Here is a 10,000-nt window from a genome sequence, read left to right as displayed (position 1 = left end):
TTTATGTTGGTGCAATTAACTATCTACTGCATTGAATTGCCTTTATGCAAATATTGGCTACAGTCTTCAGGGACTGGAAGGTCCCTATGTGACACTTTCCACATTACCTAAAGGTCTTTGCAGCTTCCACTTCCAAACAGGTATTGCTGTCTGTGAACTTTTAATTTAAGCAGTTCACTGTTGGCATTACTTCAGGATCTTATCAGTCACTTTTCAGCTGTATAGTATTATACCTCAGTTCCCACTTTTTTTCCATCTTGCTGTCTTGTTGTGGTGGCCTATTGGCACCAGCCGCCCGTTGAGATACTACCGCTAGATAGATAGGGGGTCCTTTGACTGGCCAGACAGTACTACATTGGATTCTTGCCTCTGGTTACGGTTCATTACCTTTGCCTACACAGACACATAATAGTCTGGCCTATTTATACTGTAGAATCTCCTCTGTCCTCATACACCTGACAACACTGAGATTATAAAACAATTCTTCTTCACCCAAGGGGTTCACTACGGCAATGTAATTGTTCAGTGGCTACTTTCCTCTTGGTAAGGGTAGAAGAGTCTCTTTAGCTATGGTAAGCAGCTCTTCTAGGAGAAGGACACTCCAAAATCAAACCATTGTTCTCTAGTCTTGGGTAGGGCTATAGCCTCTGTACCATGGTCTTCCACTGTTTTGAGTTAGAGTTCTCTTGCTCGAGGGTACACTCGGGCACACTATTCTATCTAGTTTCTCTTCCTCTTGTTTTGTTGAAGTTTTTATTGTTTATTTAGGAAATATTTATTTTAATGTTATTACTATTCTTATAATATTTTATTTTTCCTTGTTTCCTTTCCTCACTGAGTTATTTTCCCTGTTGGGGCCCCTGGGCTTATAGCATCCTGCTTTTCCCACTAGGGTTGTAGCTTAGCATTTAATAATATATATATATATATATATATATATATATATATATATATATATATATATATATATTTATATATATATATATATATATATATTCCATGCTTATCTATTCGTATATTACTCTCTTCAGGAAACAGTGATAACATTTACGTTGCCAAATGTCAATTAATTCTAAAAGCTAAAAGAAATTGAGACGGAAAAAGTCATGATGATCCTCCGATTATTGTGGAAATACACAGACTTATATGGACGATTAATTCTGCCTTTTTTTTTTATTTCGTTAACACACAAATCTATTATTGGCTTATGTTAATACAGTAATACATCACAGATTATATGGCCTTTTTCAGTTTGCATTGTGGAGATAGATATGCGTTATTCTAACAACAATATACCATAATTTTTATCAATGCAAATATCATATACTTATTGCTAATTTACCTGGTGTTTGAAAGTTTAATGAAATTGGAGTATCATCATATACATCTGAGGCTGAGTGTTTAATCTATTGGCTGATAATGTCCCTGATTGTATGCTCATCTTCATGGCAATTGCAGCTACTAGAAAAGGGCAAGAGGTTGTCCTTCAGCTAATATTCATGAAACATTGGTCTAGTATTTCCCATTTCAGGCTTTAAACTTTCAAGGTAATTACCTTAGTTTTAGGTAATTTGCATGGTTTTAAGGTAATTTTAAGGCAATTATATTTACTAGGTGATTGCAGTTTTACTAGCATCAAATTCCAGGAAGTTGGAAAAGTTTTAGGGTAATGGTTACATGCTCAAGTTTAAACCCTGTTATCTTGGGTTATCAACTGACAGTTCTTGTGGTAATTATTATCATCCTTGAACCAGGATATTACTTTAGGCTACTATTATCATACATATAATTAAAGACACAGGTAGTAATTGAAATTGTTGATAGATATGACAAAGGAAACCTCACAGTAATTCCAGCCATTCTCATTATAAATATGAAGATGCTTTATTCAAGATATGTTCTAGTGTGTTATGTATCTAAGTTGATGATATCAAAATGTTTGTTGTCACATTTATATACCCCTTTGCCAAAACTGAGTTGAACCAAGTATTAGCTGATAATCCCAAGTTCTAAATCATCTGAAAGTTTCTTAAAGAGTTAAGATTCTTCTAGTATTTAAGCTAGGAAAATACCATGCAAACTTTATACAAAGAAAATTAGGGTAGAAAATAATAGTACTATTCGTGATAGCCAATACAGCAGGCATTTTGGTCTTCTTCTTTGATTTCTATAATTAAATCAGTGGAAGATTCTTCAGATAATTCTTCACATGAAGACGACTAAAAATTTTTTTTTCTCTATTTTGTCAAATACTTCGTCATAGAGGAAAGAAATTGGAGATGGTGGTGTCGTTGTTTGTGCAATTAAGACTAGGTAAGAAAATGATGATAAGTCACATAATTATAGAGTTTCTACTTATGGATGAAAAGATGAAACCTGAAATATAGGTGTATTTTGTATAAGCAAATGAGTATGAAGAGAAATAAGTTTATTGGGTTCTTGAGCTGTACAAATTATGAGAACAAAATTTAGTGTAAGCAAATGAGTATGTGTATATGCGTATAGTTACTAGATTATATTTCTAGACATAAGAAAAATATATTTAGACTTTACAATATCAGTATCCAGAAGAGAATTAAGTTTTATTGGTTTTTTAGCTGTACAAAGTATAAGATTTTATTTTGTTTTTTAATGATCTGCATTGTAAATAATGACGAACACCAGCATTGCAAAAATATGGCCTTTCCTTTGATAAATATAACGAATTGCAAAATTATAATATCAGGATCAAAGGCTAAGCAGATGCAAAATGTACTTTAATTTTCTGATTTAGTGGTTGAAAAACCTCATATTCAAATGGAAATAAATGTTCTCCAGTTAGAAAGAATGGAATAAAAATCCAGGTCTTTATCTCTGAGAAGAGAAAATAAAAGCCAAAATAAGATATTGTACCCTAATATTTTCGGATTGCAAGATAATGATATTACTTTACCCATGACAAAAAGAGAAAATTAGATATATGCGCATGAAATAAATTTGCTCTCTCTCTCTCTCTCTCTCTCTCTCTCTCTCTCTCTCTCTCTCTCTCTCTCTCTCTCTCTCTCTCTCTCTCTCTCTCTCTTCCCGATGGTTTGCTTCTTACATAAAGAATGCCCGAGACGGAAATTATGGACTAAATTATACTTTAGATTCACGTCTGTTATGTATATTCTATCAGGCTTTCTGTACCACGAATAGATCTCTTCAGAGTATATTTTCTCGGATAATTTTATCTATGCAATGAAAACAATATTATAAAAATGATGTTACTGAAATGACCTCATGAAGAATACCACTGGCATGGAGAGACTTACCTCTTCCAAAGACTAATATATAATTGATATATTATTCTCCTCTGGTGTTCAATTCCAGGGATTCTCTGGACTCAACAGGGTTTCTGACTAATGGAGTAGTCCAACTGTTATTCCACTCTCTCCCCACAATAGATACGAGTAAATTTGTATGCAGAATATTTCATTCCGGGAAACAAGCACCAAAATAGGCAATAATACTGCGAGGAAATTGCGCTTTGAATAAACCTCGGTAGTCACCTAAAAAATTCAAGATGGCGTCCATTATCCAAGATGGACACCATTCAGTATGCAGAAATATTGCAGTTTTCAATGAAATCACAAGTATTTGTCCTATTCTTGGAGTCAAATCCTCCTTTTTTTACTATTTTGAAATTTGCTCTCTCGTGTAGCTACCTAAAAATTCAAGATGGTGGCTATTTTCCAAGATGGATGCCATTGATTATACAGAAATACTGCATTTCCCAATAAAATCACAAACACTTGTCCTATCTGAATGATTTTGGTATCAAATCATACCTTTTTCACTATCATTTTGCTCTCTCGTGTAGCCACTAAACATTCAAGATAGCGGTTATTTTTCAAGATGGACATCATTTATTATACAAAAATACTGCTTTTTCCAATAATGCCACAAACACTTGTCCTATCTGAATGATCTTGATGTCAATTCCTTCCTTTTACACTATTTAGAATTGCTGTTGTTTGTCAGCCTGCGTCTCATCTCAAGTCTTCCCATTGATCTAGTTTCAGCTCTCTGACCAAATGTCTTGTAAACATCAAATACATTGTCTGATCTCTTGTACTTGATAGAATATACTCGTATTGTAGGATGTACATCGAGCATTACAAACTGTGGCCACAATATATAAACATAATCCTATCCTAAAAATATTCTTTTACCTCCTTCTCTCCCCATTTCAGTATTATCTATTTCACCTAGTCTGTTATTAAATACTAAATCTGCTTTAGTGTATAAAAGAGTTACTCTGTTAAACGAAGAATCTCCCCTATATAAAAAAGAGTATCTCTCTCTCTCTCTCTCTCTCTCTCTCTCTCTCTCTCTCTCTCTCTCTCTCTCTCTCTCTCTCTCTCTCTCTGTTTATATATATGTATATATATACATATATATGTATGTAAATGTACATATGTGTGTGTATTTATATATACATATATATATATATATATGTGTATATATATATTTATATATATATATATATATATATATATATATATATATATATATATATATATATATATCCTGTCACACTCAGTGGCATTGGTAGACATATAGCTATTAGGTCTTTCCCCATCCCTCTGGTAGAGGGGAGAAGTAAGTAGCCATTCCCTGTTGAGAGGCGTGGGGTACCCCGAGAGGTACACTCAGTAACCACAACTAGCGTTTTTTATTTAATACACAGTTGAATATGCTTGTGTTGACCACTCATTATTTCACGGTCACGTACACTAGTATTTAATAAAAGTCAACCACGTTTGGCATTATTGTTCCTTAGTTCTATAAACTCTTGGGGATGTCTGCTCACTTAGGGTTGGGGTTGAGATAATCTTCTTATATCTCGTTGGCGAAAAGTTAAGTGTGTTTTATTTTCAGCTGACTTACACTTGAACAAAACAAGTTTGTAGGATCAACACAAAATGTTTTCTTTTTTCCAAGACATTTATTCACCCTCATTGTTTTTCCCTTGAAAAATATCAAAGAAAACTTTTCATTTTCCAAAAATATCAATTTCCATTTGATTTATGATATCCCCTTAAGATTCACTTCGATTCTCATCATATTTTTACAATTCTTTTTCGTTGATGATGTTTGCTTGATTATGCCGGAAGCTCAGTCGTATTTATGAATTTTTCAAACAATATAATCCACTTTCTGTTTTATTTTTACTTCCACGTAAGATACGACTTAACTGATTAAACTTTGAATTTTTCCCCTCTTTGTCTTCTTGTATAAAAGAATTATCTTTGCGTATCGCAGTCAGCAAGGATGATTGACCTGATTTTTATTATCATTATTATTTTTTCTTGCTAAGCTACAACCCTAGTTGGAAAAGTAAGATGTTATAAGCCCAAGGACTCCAACAAAGAAAATAGTCCAGTGAGGAAAGGAAATAAAGAAATAAATAAAGTACAAGAGAAGTGATTAACAATTAAAATGAAATATTTTAAGAATAGTAACAACATTAAAATACATCTTTCATATATAAACTATAAAAACTTTACAAAAGACAGTGTGCCCGAACTCTAACCCAAGACAATGAAAGACCATGATACAGAGGCTATGGTACTACTAAAGACTAAAGAACAATAGTTTGATTTTGGAGTGTCCTCCTAGAAGAACTCTATAGCCTTTTCCATTTGTATACATTTCAATTATCCTTTCACCTTAGTAAGGGTAGAAGAGACTCTTTAGCTAAGGTAAGCAGCTATTCTAAGAGAAGGACACTCCAAAATCAAACCATTGTTCTCTAGTCTTGGGTAGTGCCATAACCTCTGTACCACGGTAATCCACTGTCTTGGGTTAGAGTTCTCTTGCTTAAGGGTACACTTTGGCACACTATTCTATGTTATTTATCTTCCTTTTATTTTTTATTTTAAGTGTTTATAGTTTATATAGGAAAGCTTTATTTTAATGTTGTTACTGTTCTTGATAAATTTTACTTAATTTTTCATTTTTTCTCCAGTAGTTTATTGATATCCTTGTTTCCTTTCCTCACTGGTCTATTTTCACTATTAGAGCCCTCTGGCTTATAGCATCTTGTTTTTCCAACTAGCGTTGTAGCCTAGCTAGTAATAGTAACAACAACAACAACAATAATAATAATAATAATAATAATAATAATAATAATAATAATAATAATAATAATAATAATAATAATAATAATAATGATAATAATTTTAAACCTCTTAACTGCATAGAAATTAGAATATTTCATCATATCATTTCTCTTCCTCTTGTTTTTTTTTTTTTGGGGGGGGATCTTTTATAGTTTATATATGAAAGATCTAATCTAATGTATTTACCGTTTTTATACTTTATTTGGTTTATTACTTTTGTAGTTTGTTTATTCTCTTTTTCCGTTTCCTCACTGGCTATTTTTAGTTGTTGGAGCACTTGGGCTTATAGCATTTTGTTTTACCAACTAGGGATATAGCTTAGCTTATAATAATAATAATAATAATAATAATAATAATAATAATAATAATAATAATAATAATAATAATAATAATGATTAAAAGTACTGAAACTATCAAACTCAATTGAGGAAAATTAGTTAATTCTCTGTAATGCAAGTTGGTATGTCCTTTGCTTGTACGAAAGAAAATGATATTTTATTTAACTAAGGTCAAAATAACCAAACCTTAAAACCAAAAGGATTTTGATATCAAGTAATTTGATCAAAATATTGCTCCCTTGAAAATCTGAAGAGATATTTTTAGTATAGCTGGTAAAGTTTTTAAACTGCTGATCCAAATTGGATTTTTAGTACAATTTTCCATTTTATTTAGAGGAAACTATCAAGCAGAAATTCGAATTGCAGAAAATCTATTGATTAGGCATTTATAGGCAATTTTAACCGATGAAGCGTTAAGATTTCCATTGAAACTTTTTAATAGTTCATTACATATTATAGTATAAAGAAGTTAACTTGAGTCACTTTATTGGTATTGTAATATTCCTGTATATTTTAGTTGTTTGGGAAATATAAATACTGTAACCAAGCTTAATGTATGTTTTTTCCCTGGTTTTTATTTTCACTTACGATGCTGTAAAACTGTTTTTTTTTTTTAGTGATAGCCATGTATATACTATATATATATATATATTTGATACAATTATTTCTTAATGTAAATAAATGAATTTTTGCAGCTGATGATGGGTTAAGGATTGATGACCAAAAGCTTCATGGGAATATACAGTAGAAAAGACGCCATGGGTTGTATTGCTGAACGTCCTACAATTTCACATTTCTTTAAGATGTCCAAGAGGGACCTTTCCTCTACACACGATAAAAAACAGATATGGAAGAGAAGCCTTGGACAAAAAAGACTTTAATCTCCATGAAGCAGGTGAGTACCTACAAAATATAATTCAATGACACATTATGTGAGGTCAGATGTATTGTTTATGATTCCTCATTGTCTATGGAGGAATTTCATATATTTTGAAAGTCTCTTGTATTAAATGAATGCATCCTAATTCTGAAAGTAACATATACCATTTTTCATTTCCAGTATAGATTTTCAAATGTAATCATCCATCAATCTCCATGTCACGAAAAAAAATACGATAATTCTGAAAGTAACGTATAACAATTTAATTTTTCTGTTCCAGTGGAAATCACTTCGTGTCACGAAATACAAATTTACCATTCTCTCTCTCTCTCTCTCTCTCTCTCTCTCTCTCTCTCTCTCTCTCTCTCTCTCTCTCTCTCTCTCTCTCTCTCTCTCTCTCAACCATGCAATAAATTATTCACATCGAGACAATATAGAAATTCCAGGCCATTCGGAATCAGTGTACGGTATATGTTCCCTCCCGTCGTGTTTTCAAATCTTCCTGAATGCAGCCAAAGAGAATAAACACATTTGAAGGGGACTATTGCAACTTTTCCTCTGCATGCAACCTCTTTACTGAATTTGCGAATAGAGTGCAGTGCATTTGATCCTCTTTGCTAAAGATAAAACATTGCATGCAGCGATTTGCATCCAATGATGAGACTGAATTTGAAACGCAAATTCTAACAATTCTGTCCATTTTGTTTTAAAGATGTATAGGGAGAAAAAGAGTTTCTTTATTAATTTATTGGGTTCGTTTCAAATTGGATTTGACCTTATCTAAATAACTTCTTTCCATACATTAAGGGGTCGGTTGCCTGATTTGGCAGAGGGTGCTTACAATCACATGCCCTTACAGTCATCAGCCACAGTTATTGGCGGTGGGATTAGCCTTAGACTTAATAGTCCAACTTCAAGGCAGTAGTTTCCACAGCCAATTGCTAAAAAGCAAGACTGCAAGGTGGCAGCTGTCCTTTTAATCGCTTTCTACGACATGCACGACGTACTGTGGTAGTATTCTTACACCCCTACTATAGGACATGGATATATAGGAACATATATTTGAAATCCTTTCAGCTGTTTCGGCAAGATGTCAAATGAGTCTTCAGCCACACATTAAAAGCTTCATTCATCTTCCTTATTCAAACTATTCGTCAATCTGGATATCAAGGTTCTTTTTCTTAAGATTCCAACCACTTGTCATCCCAGTTCTGTGGATGTTATCTTAAGATATTGCCTTCTCTTAATCCCTCAAAATCATAACCTAGGTCACTCCTTTTAAAAATGCCATTCATTAATCTTCCCTATATAATAAAGAGTAAGTTTCTGGGTTTATATATATATATATATATATATATATATATATATATATATATATATATATATATATATATATATATATATATATATATATACATATATATATATATATATATATATATATATATATATATATATATATATATATATATATATATACTGTATATATATGTATATATATATATATATATATATATATATATATATATATATACATATACATATATATATATATATATATATATATATATATACACATAGATCTTTCCGGTCACACTAAGCAGCATTACCAGACATATAACTGTGTGTGTGTGCGTGCGCGTATGTTTGCATATCTATCTAAATATTTAGCTATCCTTTAGCTCGTCTTTTAAAAACATCCTCAAATATTTCTGGAACTTTATACGATCTATTGGAAAATGAAGTTTTTGAGTATCTAAAAGATTACTTCACTGTCAGAAATTACTGTGTATGAGTTGGAATCTTACTCAACATATGAACCATTAAAGCAGTGGGGTCCCCCTGGTAAGTGTACTAGGTCCAATCTCATCTTATATATATATATATATATATATATATATATATATATATATGTATGTATATATATATATATTATTGGCCTATCAAAAGTACTACAGAGAATGGAATGAAGAACTAGACACTTATAGAAAGTACACAATTTTACTCCTCCATGATAAACAAAGGGGCAAGATAACTGATTGAACCACACTGAGAGCCTATTGAAGATAAAGATAAATTTTGAAATGTTTGCAATGACTCATAAAGTTATCAAAACTGAATGTTAAAAATATCTAAGAGAATTGCTACATATCATACAGCCAACAAATCAGGTCGATACAAGAATAGTTATGGATGGTTTCAAGTTATCAGAGCCAAGATGTAGCTCTAATGCAGGTTCCAGAACTTTAAAAAATTCAGCCCCAAGACTGTTTAACAAGGTCCCACTAGGCCTCCAAAGGACTTAACATATCAAGGCTTTCAATATGGAATTCAAAACTTTCTTATTAATGAAACTTATGATACCTTGGATTTGAAAATTAACCCAGATTATGCTATATAATACTCTAAATACTTAAGAATGCATACAACAAATAAATATTGTAGAGTCCTCCAGTCTTTATGGCTTTTCTGTGAGATACAGGACCAGGAAAACTGTCCTTAAAGTAAGTTAAGTAACAATTCTATCGTTATGTTGACCAATTATGTTGGCAAGTTAGCGTCAGGAATGAAAAACATGAGATCAACCTCATTGATGGAAACAAGCTTATCGCCACTCCTTAAAAACTCCGTTGTTA

Source organism: Palaemon carinicauda, chromosome 1, assembly GCF_036898095.1.
Source record: "Palaemon carinicauda isolate YSFRI2023 chromosome 1, ASM3689809v2, whole genome shotgun sequence".
Taxonomy (NCBI): Eukaryota; Metazoa; Arthropoda; class Malacostraca; order Decapoda; family Palaemonidae; genus Palaemon; species Palaemon carinicauda.
Note: the sequence above shows the minus strand (reverse complement) of the source record.